The sequence below is a fragment of the Pararge aegeria genome, chromosome 23 (assembly GCF_905163445.1).
Source record: "Pararge aegeria chromosome 23, ilParAegt1.1, whole genome shotgun sequence".
In the NCBI taxonomy this organism is placed as follows: domain Eukaryota; kingdom Metazoa; phylum Arthropoda; class Insecta; order Lepidoptera; family Nymphalidae; genus Pararge; species Pararge aegeria.
This window is the reverse complement of record NC_053202.1, coordinates 1257320-1276656: the sequence shown is the minus strand read 5'-3', so window position 1 is coordinate 1276656 and position 19337 is coordinate 1257320. Positions and strand designations below refer to the sequence as shown.

The following is a 19337-nucleotide window of genomic DNA, read 5'->3' as shown; positions in this document are numbered from 1 at the left end:
GAAAAGGTGATTTTGAACCCGGAAGTGATCATGAAAGATTAAATTTTATTTAGTTGTCAGTAGGTAAGAGTGATTATCTATAGAGGCAGTGATTTATATTTTACAAACGACGCGACCTACGCCTTTTAAAACTTCTGAGCAATTTTAGCTATTAATGAGATAACTATTAATATTTTTGGTTTAAACTTAGGTTTAGATACATAGTTTAGAAATCATAACACTTCATACGCATAGTTTTCATTATTTGAAATGAAAAACTACGCGTTAAAAAGTCGTTAAATAGAAGTCTCATAAGGCGATGAAGAGAGCTATATTTGGAGTATCTCTACGTAATCAAATGAGTCGCAGGGAGCCGCTAGACTCAAGCTACACTAAACCGTGGAATTTGACAAAAGGCTTTTGTCCAACTGTGGACGTGCATTGGTTGACATGATGATCACGATGACTAGACACCACAGCTAGTGACGCTGTTACAACCTTCCAACTTGTTATCAACTATAAAAATTACAAAGTTTTGCAAAGTGGGTGCAATGAAAAATGAGTCATGTTTGCTAATATACCTGTAAGTCCGCAAATACGCAACTGTTTGAATAATTCATATTTTATGCGAAGGAACTTATAAATCAGGTTAGGTAGGTTTAAATTCAAACTTATTTCCAACGTAATCGTTCTCTTTGTCCTTTTGATATTCTCATTCAGGCTTCATGTAGGCTTAGCACAGTTTATTTTTTCAAATTTTAATTCAAGAGGAGGTTATGAATTCGAAATTATTGTGTCATTTGACGATGTACTCCGAGATTCCTTTTTTGTTGTCGACCAAGTGCGTCCGTGACTGCAATCTAACCTGGTGATCCATCCATCTTAACTGAATCATCCTGACGGCCACCGATGCAGGGCTAACCTGTGCCAGTATTAATACATACATACCCCGAATCAATTTCTACGCGACATCGTAACGGAACGCTACTGATCACTTGGCAAATGGCAGCACATCTTTATCGGTATGGTCGTAATTATCATAATTCGTGTTTCTTCATGGGGCCTAGGTGCTTGCATGGCTAGCACGGGGAAAAAAAAATAAGGTAAATTCATCCTAAAAAATAATAAATACGTGGGCATAATCCGCCGATTATGCCCACTAACAAAGGATAAAATTTACTTGTCCACCTGCCAAAGCACGGAAAAAGGGATAAGCAGTGGTTTATTCCCATTTGATATTACACGTATGAAGTTTTATGTTTCAGAACCGTTGTAATTTGTAAAGCTACTAGTTTGTTTACTCAAAACAAACCAGCGGTGTTGCGAAAAATAGACATCCAACTAAAATAATTGCAACACGTCCACTCAAGTGGTTATTTGTTAATATGGCCATTACACCGCAATGTTGAAACGGACGCCTCACTGCGGAAATGCAACGGCCATGTTTTACTCCGATCGGTTCAACTTAAGCATTTTACGTTCGTAAACAAGAAATCTAAAAGACGCAACGACTCACAACCGGCGCAGCCACTGTCCGTTTCGAACGTGGCAGGCCGCATACGTGTCGATACGATTAAATAAAAACATATGCATTCAATTTCTGAACGATACCATTTTGGGGATTAATAAAATTTGAAAAAAATAACGTGTTTTGTGCACGCGCGTGATTTCGCGCCTAAACTAAATGTGCCAGTGACGTATTAATTTTTTTAAAGTGTGTGCTTTTGTGAGGCTTTGACTATCTTATTTACGGATCGCTTTAAAACTGTGGTGAGTATGGAAATTTTGTTTTTTTTAAGGAAAAATTAGCATCAACGTATGAATAACAAGGAAGCGTTCGGCAAATGCGATGTTAAATGGGCAGTTTTATTACGCAAGTTTCCGCGTACGTATATAATACAATACTTCATATAATCTCTCATACTGTCATTGAAAAATGTGTATATACCCACACGATATGGGGTAATTTTGAAAGTTTTCTCGGTTAGTCGGGAAAAGTAAAAGTTATAGATGGCGTCTGACAAAAATGCCATCGAATGTTCGTGGTAGATGTTAACGTACCCAAGGCAGGCGCAAGAAATCAAGGTTGGTAGGAGAAAGTAGCCCAGCTGTGAACGAAGGAGCGCGTTCTTACGCGCTTCGCTGTCTCTATTTTAAACTTAGAATCTTACTTAGAACATGTTTAGAATCTTTTTTTGTATCTGTTTACGTTCTTTAATTACCTACAGACTATAATTTAAAAATCAATCTTAGTAGCTACTCGATGAATGTAGTAACAACGGTGAATTGAATTTTTTCAATGTCGTAACAGATAACCAATATCCATATCAAGATCTTGAACTTTATAATATGTAGGTATATGTTATATTTTCATTATTTGTGTTGTTTTATACAAATAGTTTGTTCGTAAAACTTTTCTGACATACAAGTTTAAGATTTATTTCAATAAACATAGTGTTAAAGTAAAATGAATCGAATGTATCTTGTTTAAGGTTATACATTTCGTTTTAAGTTTTAAGCTTATAAATGAGGTGTTTAAGGTCCATTTTACAGTGACATTGCATTGATTCGATTCTCGAAAACGACCGCTCGATTCTTTGATGGATGAACTTGCTTTCATACCAAGGATACAAATTCCGGCGTTCGTGTTTCCTACCACGTGTACCTACTAGCTGCTTCGTTTTTTTTAGTGGTTAGCATGTTTAACTATGAATCACGTAGTCCTGGATTCGACTCCCAAGTCCAAAACAAATAGGTAATTGTTAGGTATTTCTGTTAAACAGCTCGGAGGAAGGAAATCCGATTCGACCGTCGATCCCGGTTGTCCCGGTTTATCACTAAATTGTGACAATTATTATTATAGTTTTTTTTTTAAATATACTACGACAATACACACATCGCCACCTAGCCCCAAAGGAGTATATTTATTTTTTTATACAAACGAATTAAAAACATTCTTAGTGTTAACTTGTGACAACCCTATTGAAGATAAGAGACCGACACGCACATAGTACCTAGCGACGCGTACCTAAAGTGACAGGAAACACACGTTTTTAATTTTGAATGTGATCTGAGAGCTTTATCTGATTTATTTCAGTAAAAACTATGGCAGTGGTTTACTAAACTATTGGGTTTCCGGTTTCATAGATAAGTCTGAGAGATACATAATAAATCTCTAAAGTTTGTGAAGTATTATTTCGGTTTTCATTTACACGTTGTATAATTAAAGGGGATAAACTTCTCCTATTCCCTGTTGCCGTGATGGCAGATGGACACGTAGTATTATCCCTTGTCAGTAGGGCTAGCACGGTCAGGGGACAAAAATTATATCCCCCGATTTCATCCCCTGACAAGGGATATAATTAACGTGTCCACAGTGGCGTGCATAGAGGGTATGCACACGGTATGCAGATTATATGAAATAAAGAAAATCACCAGTACGAGTTATAAAAAATTTAGGATAGGCATTGTAAGAGTTATAAAAAGTTTATCCTTAAGTATTTATAACTCGTACTGGAGATTTTCTTCGTTTTATATCATCTGCATACCCTGTGCATACCCTCTATGCACGCCACTGCGTGTCCACATGCTAAAGCACACCTATTCCATATTCCTGTGCTTTAGCATGTGGACACGTATTTTATATCCCCGTGTCAGGGGATAGAATCGGGGGATATAATTTTTGTCTCCTGCCCGTGCTAGCCCTGCAGCAGGAGGCTGATGTAATCGGGGGATATCATTTGAGCTGCTACCTAGATATCATACCCACTCATAGCCGTGCTGAGCTATGGGTTGATAAATATCTAGATGTAAAATCTCACTGGATTACCTTCTCACAAGTCCATAACAAACACTTTCTCTTGTAATACTTAAGATTATGTCGACTGGGCCTCTTACGTTGAAATTTACACCGTATATGTAATGTAATTAGGGCTATAATCTAGTGAAAGGTGTAATTTTTGGTCATCTTTGATATTACTCATACCTACTTGACGTCACTTTTTGTCAATGAACTTTCGCCGTGAGCACGGAATACCTAATACTGCCAAAGCGCACAGTTTTGTCCGTACACTTTTTTCATAGATGTTTCGACAGCGACCCTGCTTTCTGGGTCCAAGGCCGTGGGTTTGATTCCCACAACTGAAAAATGTTTGTGTATGAACGTGAATGTTTTTCAGTGCCCGGGTGTTTATATGTATATTATAAGTATTTATGTATCTATCTATATAATATATAAAAGAGAAAGTGTGTGGGTATGTTCCGTATAGGCTCCGGCTGGACCGATTTCAATGAAACTTTCAGGGAATCTCCGGATTGACCTGGCGAGTAATCCTGTAAAGTTTGGTGACGATCGGAGCACTCCTATTTTGGAACTGTCAAATACAGCTTTTATTTTCTATGATGATATTTTATTGTTGGGTGTACATGGGTGTAGATAATGATCTTCACCCGCTCGAGAAGAGAATAGAAGAGAATGAATACGGATAGAAATAAATGATTTAATATATTATGAGACTTAAATTAAAAATTTAATGATTTAAGTTTATTGTTTAAATAAAATAAAGCAAAATCTAGCCTGGCGAAGCGGGCTAGGTACGCTAGTTATTCATAAAAATATTCATTAGTCGTCTTAGTGCCAATAACACAAGCTACGCATACTTTGGGGCTAGTTAGCGATGTGTGTATTGTTGTAGTATATTTATTTATTTATTTATAGTAATAATGATTGATGTACCAAACAGTGAACACCTCGCAGAATTAAGAACATACAGAAACCGTGTACACGTCTAATATTGAAGCATCAAAAACCACTCCACTTAGTAGTGTTTCTCGACCAGGCGGTTAGTCACTTCATACAATTTAGCAGTTGACAGTAATTATTTTTCACCTAATGTTCTAAACGTTTACCAGAAAATAGGAAAAAGTTTGTGAGCTAACATTCCGCGGGTGTGAAGTTAGGCGTGCGCGCGATGTTTTTTGGACACAATGCGCTGCATGCAATGATGGCTGAAGGAGGATTCTGTATGATCGTAATTCCATGGCTAGTACTAGAAGTACTAGAAGAAGACGAGAACGAAGACGAGCACACACACACACACACACACACGTGCGTACACGCACCCGTACACACACACACACACAGACGCACGTACGCACACCCACACACTCTCACACACACACACACGCACACGCATGTGCACATGTTACATAATCGCACTCACACTGCATGTTTTAGTCGCATGTCAGAAATTAAAAAAAAAAACATGTATTATATAAATAAATTGAAATAAAAATGTGTTTTGTAATGGAAGAGCGAGATCTTCTGGCACAGATTTTAAACTTAACAGAAGTTCTCCGCCTTATCTGCTATTGTTTTATGTGAACATATAAATTTTCATTTCAAATTTTCATTTAAAAAAAAAAAAGTACTTAGAAAGAAAACCATCGTATATAAATTCCAGAGCTTCACTTCGCAGAACATGCTAGGAAAACGTTATCCAGGGCAGGAGACAAGGGATATAATACACGGGAATACTGAAAAGGACCGGTCTGGAGGACCGGGTTGCCGGTGTAATTACAGGCAGGTCGCTAACTATAGGTCTCATAAGAGGGCTCAACGTCACTCTGCGGGCGATGGTGAGAATCATGGAGTACTCTACGCAGTGGCGTGCACTTCATACATGCACAAAAGCATTGCATACCCTAAAAATTTTGTATTACTCATAAAGGGGATGGATTTTTCCATTTTATGCCATTTTCAAAAGCCCTGTGCACGCCACTCCACACTCTCCTTTAACTGTACCGTTCGTGACCCAGAACAGCCCTAATCGCAATGAGTCACCCCAGTTCACAAGTTATTAACAACCTACCTACAGCGGTCAATAAATTGAAATTCTAATTAAATCGCTGCAGACATAAATGCAGAGAACAAGATGGTCGTGGCCTAGATACGTGTGAGTTCGCACAGCTGAGGTCTGGGGGCATATTACCATCGCTTGAAACAGTATTATTTTACATATACTGGACCCAAAGCCGTATTTCTTTTAATTTTTGTCTTCTTTTAAGCTCATAAATTATCTGAGAGATTTGGGGGGGGGGGGGGGGGTCCGCTGCCCTCCCCTACACCCCTGGTTACGCCCATGAGCAGTGCCCCGTTATCATGCCTACAACAGTAGAAGTTGTTTTGGCATATTAGTTGAAATGACGGGGAGTAACGTAGGCTACTTTTTATCCCAGTAAAACAAACGGTTCATACGGTTTGCATGGGATTTGTAAAACCGTAATAAACACTGGCAACAGCTATATTTTTATGAAATTCTATCAATCAATCTCTCTATAGAAGGAGGATTTTTTCATTTCATGCCACGAGGATGAAAACCAGGGTAAGCAACCTAATTCCATGATCCTTATAATAATACTAGCGGACCCCAGCGCCATCTGTCGGGCTAATTTACCAAAAAATTCATTCAAATCGGTCCAGCCGTTTAGGAGGAGTTCAGTGACATACACACGCACACAAGAAATATATATATAAAGATTGTCCAACCAATCCGCACTGAGCCAGCGCGGTAGACTACGGTTTTTACGGTCATTCTCATTCTGAGACGAGATCCGTACGCTGTAGTGGGCCGGTAATGGGTTGATGACGATGATGACATAAGTTATTTTCCCATAACTTAAGCATAGTTTACCTTAACCCGATGAACTTGTTCTAAATAGATTAAATGCTAGAAACATTAATAATAAAGTGACTACATTTTAAACTGCTTATTGTTTAGTTAAATCGCACGTTAGGGTTGCCACGACCGGATATACATGTTATATAAAATTAATTAATTACAATCCGACGATTAATAATAACTTTGACATACCTATCGCAAATAATACTATTTGAATGACATTTTAATTTTAAGTTAATTTAATAATTATATTTTGTGTGTATGTAATTATTCAATACTAGCTGTTGCCCGTGACTTCGCCTGCGTTTGATTTTGTTTTTTGATGTGGCATTAAATTAAGTTGTAGTTCTAAAAAAATTTTAAGTATTCAGTATCGCTAAGCCTTAAATGAGGGGTTTGCTGTCCGCTGAGGAGTTCTGTCCTCTATCTCCAACCACAATTTGGGCAAAATTAAACACATATTATAACCACTATAGTACAAAAATAATTATTTAAATCGGTTATAATTTGTCGGAGTTATCGTGTAAAATCGTCAAATACTCATCCCCTCTCCCAAAGGAACCTAGCTTAATGTCGGGATAAAAAGTATCCTATATCACTTCTAACACTTCACAGAATATGTGTACAAAGTTTCATGAGGATCAGTTAAGTAGTTTTTGCGTGAAAGCGTAAGACACAAACTTACATTCACATTTATAATATTAGTAGGGATAATAATCTTTTAGTGTAACCATAAATAAAGAAAAGTAATTATGTTTCCAACGCCCTGACACCGTCTCATGTATCTACATAATAGCAAACTTCATGAAATAAATAAATCAATAAATACATAAATAAAGTTAAAGGTCACCATCATCACTTCAACCGATTGACGTCCACAGCTGAATATAGGTTTTTTTAGGGCGTTCCAAACTCCACGAATCTGGGCCACTTGTTTCCAGCTGCTCCCCGCGACTCGTTTGATATCGTCTGTCCACCTGGTTGGGGTTCGAACAAAGCTGCGTTTACTGGTGCAGGGTCGCCCCTCCACACCTTGGGACCCCAACGTCCATCGGTTTTCCGAGCTATGTGCCCCGCCCATTGCCAATTCAGCTACGCGACTCGTTGAGCTGTAGGTAACTCCGGTTCTTCTACGGATCTCCTCACTTCTGATTTGACCACGTAGAGATACTCCTAATATAGCTCGTTCCATCGCTCGTTGAGTGACTGCGTGCCTTTTTCTGCTGAAAGGTATAAGTTTGATGCATATTCTATAGTTATAGTGAGAAGTTTTTCAAATAAATACGAGCTACTTAATACTTTATCTTACGAGAAAACAGAAATTCTACGTAGAAAACGGCGCGAGCAAACACTAAACGTGACTGAGTTTGTCGGTTTTTCTCTGTTTCACTCCACGTAACAAATCGATGTTAATTTTGATAATGACGATGAAGATGTTTATTCGGAAAGGTGACAACCCTAACCGCATTTTGCCCTTGGCGAAACTTACCCGCGAATCGCACGCAACCAAAGTGTTTTATAAATATAAAATTTTCCACTTATTGTCTATGGCTTAGTCAAAAGCCAGCTTTGCATATTTTTGTAGTTTTGTATAAAAGCTAGTGTGTGAGTCTCGTGAAGAGCTTACTATAGAAATTATCCCGTGAAGTGAGGTCTTGAAGCTGTGATAGCGCAGTGGGTAGCTGGACTACACTTTCGGGGGGCCGAGTTGGAATCCCAGCACGCACCTCCAACTTTTCTAAGTTATGTGCGTTTTAAGTAATTAAAAATATCGCTTGCTTCGACGGTGAAGGAAAACATCGTGAGGAAACCTTATCTAGTTCTACATAATGTTCTCAAAGGTATTTGGAGTCCACCAATCCGCACTGGGCCAGCGTGGTGGACTACGACCTTAACCACTTTAAATTGTGGGAGGAGACCCGTGCTCTGTAGTGGCCCGGTAATGGGTCGGTATAAAACTAAAACTGCCATAAAACAATGTATGCTTAAAATAAAACCCGACTTATACCATGTACTAATATGTAAGAAAGTTGGATAATGCGCAAGAACATTTTGCCCATTTTCCACCTGGTAGTAAGTTGGTGATGCAGTCTAGGTATAATCCGATTTACATCAAACGAGGGTATTAAACAGATATAGAGCATTCTATGATGGACGTTTGGCGCAGTGGGCAGCGACCCTGCTTTCTAAGTCCAAGGCCGTGGGTTCCCACAACTGGAAAATGTTTGTGTGATGAACATCGATGTTATTCAGTATCTGCCACCTGTATATATAATAAGTATATCATTCATATCATAAGTATTATAAACGTCATTCGTATACAAAACGAAAACGTCATCGAATACGAAAACGAAATGTTATGGTACAAGTAAACGAAATCGAAAACGTAAAGTTATCGTACACGTAAACGAAAACGAAAACGAAAACGTTATCGAATACAAAAACGAAAACATTATGGTAAACGTAAACGGAAACGAAAACGAAACGTTATCGTATACGTAAACGAAAACGTCATCGTATACGTAAACGAATACAAAAACGAAAACATCATCGAATACGAAAACGAAAAAGTCATCGTACACGTAAACGAAAACGAAAACAAAACGTTATAGTACACGTCAATGAAAACGAAAACGAAAACGTCATCGAATACAAAACGAAAACGTCATGGTATACGTCAACGAAAACGTAACCATATCGTATACGAAAACGAAAACGTCATCGTACACGTAAACGAAACGTTATCGTACACTTAAACGAATACGAAAACGAAACATCATCATATACGAAAACGAAAACGTGTTCGTATACAAAACAAAAACGTCATCTTATTCGAAAACGAAACGTAATCGTACAAGTAAACGAAACCGAAAACGAAAAGTTATCGTACACGTAAACGAAAACGAAAACGTTATCGAATACAAAAACGAAAACATTATGGTATACGTAAACGAAAACGAAAACGAAACGTTATCGTATACGAAAACGAAAACGAAACGTTATCGTATACGAAAACGAAAACGTCATCGAACACGTAAACGAAAATGAAAACAAAACGTTATCGAATACAAAAACGAAAACATCATGGTATACGTAATCGAAAACGAAAACGAAACGTTATCGTATACGAAAACGAAAACGTCATCGTATACGTAAACGAAAACGAAAACGAAACGTTATCGTATACGTAAACGAAAACGAAAACATCATCGAATACAAAAACGAAAACGTCGTCGAAAACGAAAACGTTTTCGTATACAAAACGAAAACGTCATCGAATACGAAAACGAAACGTTATGGTACAAGTAAACCAAATCGAAAACGAAAAGTTATCGTATACGTAAACGAAAACGAAAACGAAAACGTTATCGAATACAAAAACGAAAACATTATGGTAAACGTAAACGAAAACGAAAACGAAACGTTATCGTATACGTAAACGAAAACGTCATCGTACACGTAAACGAATACAAAAACGAAAACGTCATCGAATACGAAAACGAAAAAGTCATCGTATACGTAAACGAAAACGAAAACGAAACCTTATTGTACACGTAAACGCAAACGAAAACAAAACATTATCGTACACGTCAATGAAAATGAAAACGAAAACGTCATCGAATACAAAACGAAAACGTCATGGTATACGTAAACGAAAACGAAACCTTATCGTATACGAAAATGAAAACGTCATCGTACACGTAAACGAAAACGAAAACGAAACGTTATCGTACACTTAAACGAATACGAAAACGAAACGTCATCGTACACGTAAACGAAAACGAAAACGAAAACGTCATCGAATACGAAAACGAAAAAGTCATCGTATACGTAAACGAAAACGAAAACGAAACCTTATTGTAAACGAAAACGAAAACGTTATCGAATACAAAAACGAAAACATTATGGTATACGTAAACGAAAACGAAAACGAAACGTTATCGTATACGAAAACGAAAACGTCATCGAACACGTAAACGAAAACGAAAACAAAACGTTATCGAATACAAAAACGAAAACATCATGGTATACGTAATCGAAAACGAAAACGAAACGTTATCGTATACGAAAACGAAAACTTCATCGTACACGTAAACGAAAACGAAAACGAAAACGTCATCGAATACAAAACGAAAACGTCATGGTATACGTAAACGAAAACGAAACCTTATCGTATACGAAAACGAAAACGTCATCGTACACGTAAACGAATACAAAAACGAAACGTTATGGTACAAGTAAACGAAATCGAAAACGAAAACGTTATCGAATAAAAAAACGAAAACATTATGGTAAACGTAAACGAAAACGAAAACGAAACGTTATCGTATACGTAAACGAAAACGTCATCGTACACGTAAACGAATACAAAAACGAAAACGTCATCGAATACGAAAACGAAAAAGTCATCGTATACGTAAACGAAAACGAAAACGAAACCTTATTGTAAACGAAAACGAAAACGAAACCTTATTGTAAACGAAAACGAAAACGTTATCGAATACGTAAACGAAAACGAAAACAAAACGTTATCGAATACAAAAACGAAAACATCATGGTATACGTAATCGAAAACGAAAACGAAACGTTATCGTATACGAAAACGAAACGTTATCGTATACGAAAACGAAAACAAAACGTTATCGAATACAAAAACGAAAAAGTCATCGTATACGTAAACGAAAACGAAAACGAAACCTTATTGTACACGTAAACGCAAACGAAAACAAAACGTTATCGTACACGTCAATAAAAATGAAAACGAAAACGTCATCGAATACAAAACGAAAACGTCATGGTATACGTAAACGAAAACGAAACCTTATCGTATACGAAAACGAAAACGTCATCGTACACGTAAACGAAAACGAAAACGAAACGTTATCGTATACGTAAACGAAAACGAAAACGAAACCTTATTGTAAACGAAAACGAAAACGTTATCAAATACAAAAACGAAAACATTATGGTATACGTAAACGAAAACGAAAACGAAACGTTATCGTATACGAAAACGAAAACGTCATCGAACACGTAAACGAAAACGAAAACAAAACGTTATCGAATACAAAAACGAAAACATCATGGTATACGTAATCGAAAACGAAAACGAAACGTTATCGTATACGAAAACGAAAACGTCATCGTACACGTAAACGAAAACGAAAACAAAACGTTATCGAATACAAAAACGAAAACGTCATGGTATATGTAAACGAAAACGAAACCTTATCGTATACGAAAACGAAAACGTCATCGTACACGTAAACGAAAACGAAAACAAAACGTTATCGAATACAAAAACGAAAACGTCATGGTATACGTAAACGAAAACGAAACCTTATCGTATACGAAAACGAAAACGTCATCGTACACGTAAACGAAACGTTATCGTACACTTAAACGAATACGAAAACGAAACATCATCGTATACGAAAAGGAAAACGTGTTCGTATACAAAACAAAAACGTCATCTTATTCGAAAACGAAACGTTATCGTACAAGTAAAACGAAACCTTATTTAACTTAACGTTTTCATTGACGTTTCATTGAAAACGTCAATGAAAACGAAAACGAAAACGTCATCGAATACAAAACGAAAACGTCATGGTATACGTAAACGAAAACGAATCCTTATCGTATACGAAAACGAAAACGTCATCGTACACGTAAACGAATACGAAAACGAAAACGTCATCGTACACGTAAACGAAAACGAAAACAAAACGTTATCGTACACGTCAATGAAAACGAAAACGAAAACGTCATCGAATTCAAAACGAAAACGTCATCAACGACAGTTGCTTAGAGCGTTCTTACTTGTTCTTTTGTGCTCGTTTTCCAGAGCGGCCTCTTCAAAGCGTTCTTATTTTCTAGCGATGAGGATTCGTCCAGCTAAGCTAAGCATTTGCCCAAGAATTCTTAAACCTAGTTCTTAGTTCTCATGCTTGCTCGTTGATAATTTGGTGTAAACTGTCAGGGTTTAAAAGCTTTTGTTCACAATAAATGATCCAGAAAGAATGATATAATTCTCGCTCTAGCTCTGATCGTTTGGTCTAAACCCACCTTTAAGATGGTAACTGGTTAACCTGTTAGGGCTATGGCAGCTTTATTAAAACCTTTTAATGGGTTTCTAAATGCTAAACCATTTGGCGGCACGTCTCTGCCGGTAGACACGACCGAACCCTTCCATCAGGCTAAACACGATTGCACGAAAAATAGCAAATATAAAATTCAAAATTAATTTATTTCAATTAGGCCTAAGTCTGTCTGTTGGTAGTGACTCTACCACCGGTTCGGAAGGCAGACTCTACCGAGAAGAAGCCTAACCCACAGACTGATAATAATGCCCAAGAATACTACCATATTTATTGGAAGGATCCATATTAAATAAGAGTAATGCTATTTTTAATGATAGTTTTTGTGAAAGATATAGCTACTGCCTCGACCGTAACAGATTATGTAGAGATATGCAAATATATCTTTTTTAGCTGTGCGAAACTTCATAGATTTAAAATTAGCATGCTATTTAAACCTCACTTTTTTATAAATATACTTCGTACCTATCTACGATGTTAGTAATAACTTTTATAACCGCGTGTATGCTGAATTTATAATTTCTTCAATACTCACACTCACACCCAACAGATCCTCGACAATGCACCCGCTACGCACGCTTCGCTCCGAAACCGGAGCATCCATAGGAGATGCTGACTTTAAAATGATGTTCTCCTGCTTTTCGCGGAATATAGCAAATTAAGCTTAATTTTCATAATATATCATGGAATTCTGTCAAAGTAACGCCTGCTTCTATCTAATACCTTTTTATTACTTCTTTCATCTCATGAGATTGCACTATCGAAAAGAGGAAGGTAGTAGAGTAGTAACCGTACCGAAATATTGGTGACATATATTATAACTCACAGAGAATATCGCTACTTGTACCTCGGACCTCGTGATCGTAAGTCGAATATGCTTACCACTAGACCAACGATCGATCTTCGAGCTTTAGGGGTTATAAAATTTTTGATCCTGTTTAAAATTATGTACGCAATTAAGATTATCTTCGGGGTCAAGAGAACCGTTGACTGAACTCCACGAAGGACTTCTGCACTGTATATATATCATCATTTATTTGACGGCCGATTGGCGCAGTGGGCAGTGACCCTGCTTTCTGAGTCCAAGGCCGTGGGTTCGATTCCCACAACTGGAAAATGTTTGTTTGATGAACATAAAGTGTTTCAGTGTGTGGGTGTTTATATGTTAATTATAAGTGTTTATGTGTGTATATTATTCATAAAATTGTTCATCAGTTATCTTAGTACCCATAACAAAAGCTTAGCTTACTTTGGGAGTAGATGACGATGTGTGTATTGTCGTAGTATATTTATTTATTCAAACATATTAGTATATTTATTTATTTATTTAGTACCTACTTATACAACATTTAAAAGAAAACCGCATCTCTTTGCATCGTTCGAGTCCATGTAGGACTGAAGTGTATCGATAATGCAGTCGCATTTATATCGAAATACCCACAAACTTAATGTCATGAACATTAGTTGTTAATCAAATAAAGTTTAATTTTATCCTGAAAACTATTTATTAATTAAAAAGTAATTACTAGCGTATTTAAATTGATTAGATACTTTTATAAATAAAAAAAAATGGCCGATAAAAATTTATAGTTATCAAAAGTTTAATTATTTACCCACTTTACAAAATGACTGTAACATAATCCCTATTAATATTATAAATGAATGTAAGTTTGTTTGTTACGCTTTCACGCAAAAACTACCAAACCGATCATCACGAAACTTTGTACACATATTCCTGAAGGTATTAGAAGTAATATAGGATGCTTCTTATCCCGATTTTTTTTTATCTTGAATACGGTTGTCATAAAATTCAAAATTCAAAATTCAAAATTCATTTATTTCAAGTAGGCCTAATATAAGCACTTTTGAAACGTCAAGTCTGTCTGTTTGTAGTGATTCTACCACCGGTTCGGAAGGCAGATTCTACCGAGAAGAAGCCGGCAAGAAACTCAGCAGTTGCTCTTTTCCAACATCAACAATTTACATTTTGTATTTTAACATTCATTTTTCTATCTTGTGAGAGCTGAAAGCGGAGCCGGATGCTTCCAAGCAACCTTGTCATTAAAAAATTCATCAATTGTATAGTAACCTCGCTCTAATAAATGTGTTTTAACAAATTCTTTAAACTTGTGCATTGGCAGGTCCAAAATCACCTTAGGAATCATATTATAAAAGCGTATACTCAATCCCACAAATGATCCCTGTACCTTACGCAGACGATATGCAGATGACACTAATTTATGACCATTTCTTGTAAGTCGACTGTTTATGTCCACTTTTTGTGTATAAAGACTAATATGTTGTCTTACAAATACTATATTGTTATAAATATATTGTGAAGCTACAGTAAGTATGCCTATTTCTTTAAACTTCTCACGGAGGGATTCGCGTGATTTAAGTTTATATATTGACCGTACAGCTCTTTTCTGCAATATAAATATAGTATCGATATCAGCTGCTTTACCCCATAACAAGATTCCATAGGACATAACACTATGAAAGTACGCAAAATAAACTAGCCTAGCTATTTCAACGTCAGTAATCTGTCTAATTTTTCTGACTGCGTAGGCAGCCGAGCTTAGTTTACCCGCTAGTGAATCTATATGGGCACCCCACTGTAGCTTATTATCCAAGGTCACGCCCAGAAAAACTGTGGAAGTCTCTATTTTTAGTGATTCACCATTTATCATTATATTTTTATCAATTTTCTTTACATTTGGTAAGATAAATTCGACACACTTTGTTTTTTTTGCATTTAAAAGTAAGTTGTTAACTGTAAACCAGTGCGACACATGCGACATAACACGGTTTACTTCGTCAGAGTTATCTTTACTCCTATCAGTCTTAAAAATTAGAGATGTATCATCTGCAAACAATACAATGTCGCATGTTCCACTGACATGGTACGGTAGATCATTTATATACACTAAAAATAGAAAAGGACCCAAAATCGAGCCTTGTGGGACACCCATTGAGGTATTTGAACCCTGAGACTTTGCATCATTTATGCAAACTCTTTGGGTTCTATTGCTGAGATAAGAGGCAACCAAATTTAGTGCAACGTTTTGGATACCATAGTGGCTTAGCTTAAGAAGCAAGGTTTTATGATCAACACAATCGAAAGCTTTAGATAGATCACAAAAAACAGCCATGGCATTCTGTGAACATTCCCAGGCATCATAAACATGTTTTATAAGTTTAGCGCCTGCGTCCGTTGTGCTACGACCTTTAGTGAAGCCATACTGCTCAGGGTGTAGTAAGTTATTTACATTAAAATGATATAAGAGTTGATTTAATATAATTTTTTAAAATATCTTACTAAGAGCTGGTAAGATTGAGATAGGTCTGTAATTGTTTATATCATTTTTATTACCAGATTTAAATAGAGGAATGAGTTTACTATGTTTCATTAGGTTCGGGAAAGTACCTAAATCAACACATTCATTGAAAATTATGGCTAAAAGAGGAGCAATGACGTCAATAATTTGAGATATTACCTTTACCGACATTCCCCATATATCACCTGTTTTCTTTAATTTTAACAACTTGAAGTTTTTACTGATATCCGATGCATCTATATGTTTGAAATGAAATAAAACTTTGCACTCATTAATGTTGCCTCTTAATAAATTCTGAGCTGCAGTAGGTGAGGAATTTAGTGAATCTGTTAACAAAATAGGAACATTCTGAAAAAAGTTTTCAAAAGTACTAGCAACTTCTGTATCAGTAGTTACCATATTATTATTAATAATTAATTCAAAATTTCCGTCTCGAGATTTAGTTTTCCCAGATTCATTATTAACAATTTTCCAGGTTGTTTGTATTTTGTTTTCAGATTTTACTATCCGATCTTTAATGTATAGCGACTTAGCTTGTCTACAAACATTTTTAAATGTTTTGGAGTAACTTTTTACATATTCAAGGAAGGTTGGAGTCTGATTGTATTGTTTTTCATCATATAGCTCATACAACTTATCCCTGCTTTTGTAAATGCCTATTGTCGCCCAATCACTAAACCTCATTTTTTTATTAGAATCTATGTATTTAAAAGTAAATACTTTATTAAATGCACTTTCTATTTCATTGAAAAGCGTACGATAAAGATTGTCGGGATGACAGTTTTCAAAAAAGAGAGCAGGAATTTTGGCTGATATTTCACCTTCAAATCGCGTCAGTTTACTCTGAGTTATCGGCCTGTACTTAACAATATGTTTATTTCTATTTGTACCAACAACAGTAATTTGTTGGCCACAATGATCTGACCTTAAATTGTTTAATATCGATTTACCTAAGATATCACAGTTAAAAAAAATATTATCTAAACAAGATGCTGAAGTTGCTGTGATTCTAGTAGGTTCATCGAAAGCATTATTCAAATTAAAGCATTTAAATAAGTTTAACAACCTAGTCGTAGTAGTATTATGTAATAAGATATCAACATTGAAATCCCCGCATACTATTACATTTTTAGTAGACATACACAATCGCTTAAGGACATCTTCCATTACATCCTCGAATTGGTTGAAATCACCTGAGGGGGGATGGTACACACACACTATTATAAAACGCTCCAGCTCCACACAAGACAGTTCAATTATGCGCTCCACAGAAAGACTAACTATATCTTTTCGCTCCTTACATGTTATATTATTGCGTACAAAAATTAAGGATCCACCATGAATAGCAGTCTTTCTAAAGAACACACTAGAAGGGATACAAGTTTGCATAAAGGTCCGTAATGTTTTAATTTATCTCGGTTCAACGGTTCAAACAAACAGACAGATACACTTTTGCGTTTATAATATTATAAATTGCAGTGACATCTAGTAGTGATTGTTAAAGCGAGGTTTATTTCTGAAGGTCCGTAGGGCTGTTTCGCTGTTTATATCCTCGCATGACTTAACAAGAGGAACTAAAAAAACATTATATTATACATATTACAATAACAAGTGTCCGTCTCACTCCCATTATTTTCCGTTACACGCGTGCGTATAACTGGATTCCTTAATGTATCTGCGGATATTGAGCAAACTGATATCATACGATTTGTATCGGTACAAATACGAACTGTGTATTAGTGAGATCTTATATGAAAATGCTATGATCTTTTGTCTTACGGATATTCTGCGGCAATGCTAACGTGGGCAGGAGACAATTTTCCAAAATAATAGCGGACAAATTGTATCAGTTGTCGGCAGTGGTGTACATAGAGGGTCAGCACAGGGTATGCAGATGATATAAAATGAAGAAAATCGAGTACGAGTTATGAAATACTCAAGGATAGGCATTGTAAGAGTTATAAAAAGCCTTTCCTAAAGTATATATAACTCTTACTCAAGGCTTACTTCATTTATATCATATGTATACCTTGTGCATACCATCTAAGCACGCCACTGCTTGTCGGGGCATATAATCTGGGGATACAATTTTTGTCTCTGCTTATCCCAGCCCTGCCGATTATTAAACTCTTAATATGCTTCTCAATTTTCTCTGCCAGGCAACCTTAGAATCATTATTAATTCAACCAAATGACGTCCACTGTTGGAGATAGGTCTTTTGTAGGGAGTTCCACGATCCACGGTCCTGGGCCGCTTGTCTCCCAGTGACTCGCCTGATGCCATGTCATCTGTCCACCTTGTGTCGACCTACACTGCGCTTACCGGTGCGGGGCCGCCATTCCCAGCACCTTAAGACCCCAACGTCCATCGGTTCTCCGAGTTGTGTGCCTTAGGATGTAACCTTAGGATTAGGAAAACTCAAAAAACAACAAAGAAGGTGGGAACATACATACAAATTTAATTTTTGGCATGAAAATTTCAAGACAGATTACGTGTAGGTTTCTCTTTCTTTCTCTCTTTTCATATTGTGAGTCCTTTTAAAATGGCGGTGAAAAGGGGTATTTATTAGTCATTCTAGAATGTCAGATTATCTAAAGTAGATAGATAAATAGATGTATAGATAGATGGATAGATGGATAGAAAAAACACAAAGAAACAATACACAGAAAAAGAAAGACATAAGCAACATATGTTAAGATGCTAAGGCCTTAGATTAAAGCTTTGGAGAAAAAATGATAGCGACATGTTAAGACTGGATTTTGGTCTTACGAAAAAAATTATTGCTCTAGAGGCATAATACAGAGAGAAAGTAGGGGAATACATCTGTATGGAGATTCCCGCCTATACTTTCTTCCAGGATTTAACATAAAACGATGGGTGTAAGATGGGGTCTAACGCAGCTGTTCTTACCGATGCGGGGTCATAAACGATGGTAACATTTTTGTTTTATATTAGTATTTTACCATCGCACGCTGCTACAGATATCGAATGTTCGTGGCCTTATTAGGAAAGATTTGCTAAACGATTCAATGGCATGTGTTATTTGCATATTATTTCGATTCCGAGACATCATTTGCTTGTAAATTTACTAACGTATATATTCTATACACACAAATAAACCAAACAGAAGTATCTGTCTGTGATTTCGAACTTCTTAAAAGGAGAAAGCACTAAGTATATCCGGCTGTATGTATTTTTAAGTGATGACTTCTGAAGCCGCGTCGTGCGATTTTGGTGGGGAA

At 36.5% G+C, this 19337-nt stretch overlaps 1 protein-coding gene across 1 annotated transcript in view; it reads left to right on the top strand.

The window, feature by feature from the left end:
* Positions 1-1510: 1510 nt before the first annotated feature.
* The window catches only part of LOC120634146 (ABC transporter G family member 23), a 131079-nt gene continuing 113252 nt past the window's right edge, over positions 1511-19337 (top strand). Inside the window, exon 1 of the mRNA XM_039904560.1 lies at positions 1511-1749. The gene's annotated coding sequence lies outside the window, so the exon portion shown is untranslated. The remainder of the gene's footprint in view (positions 1750-19337) is intronic.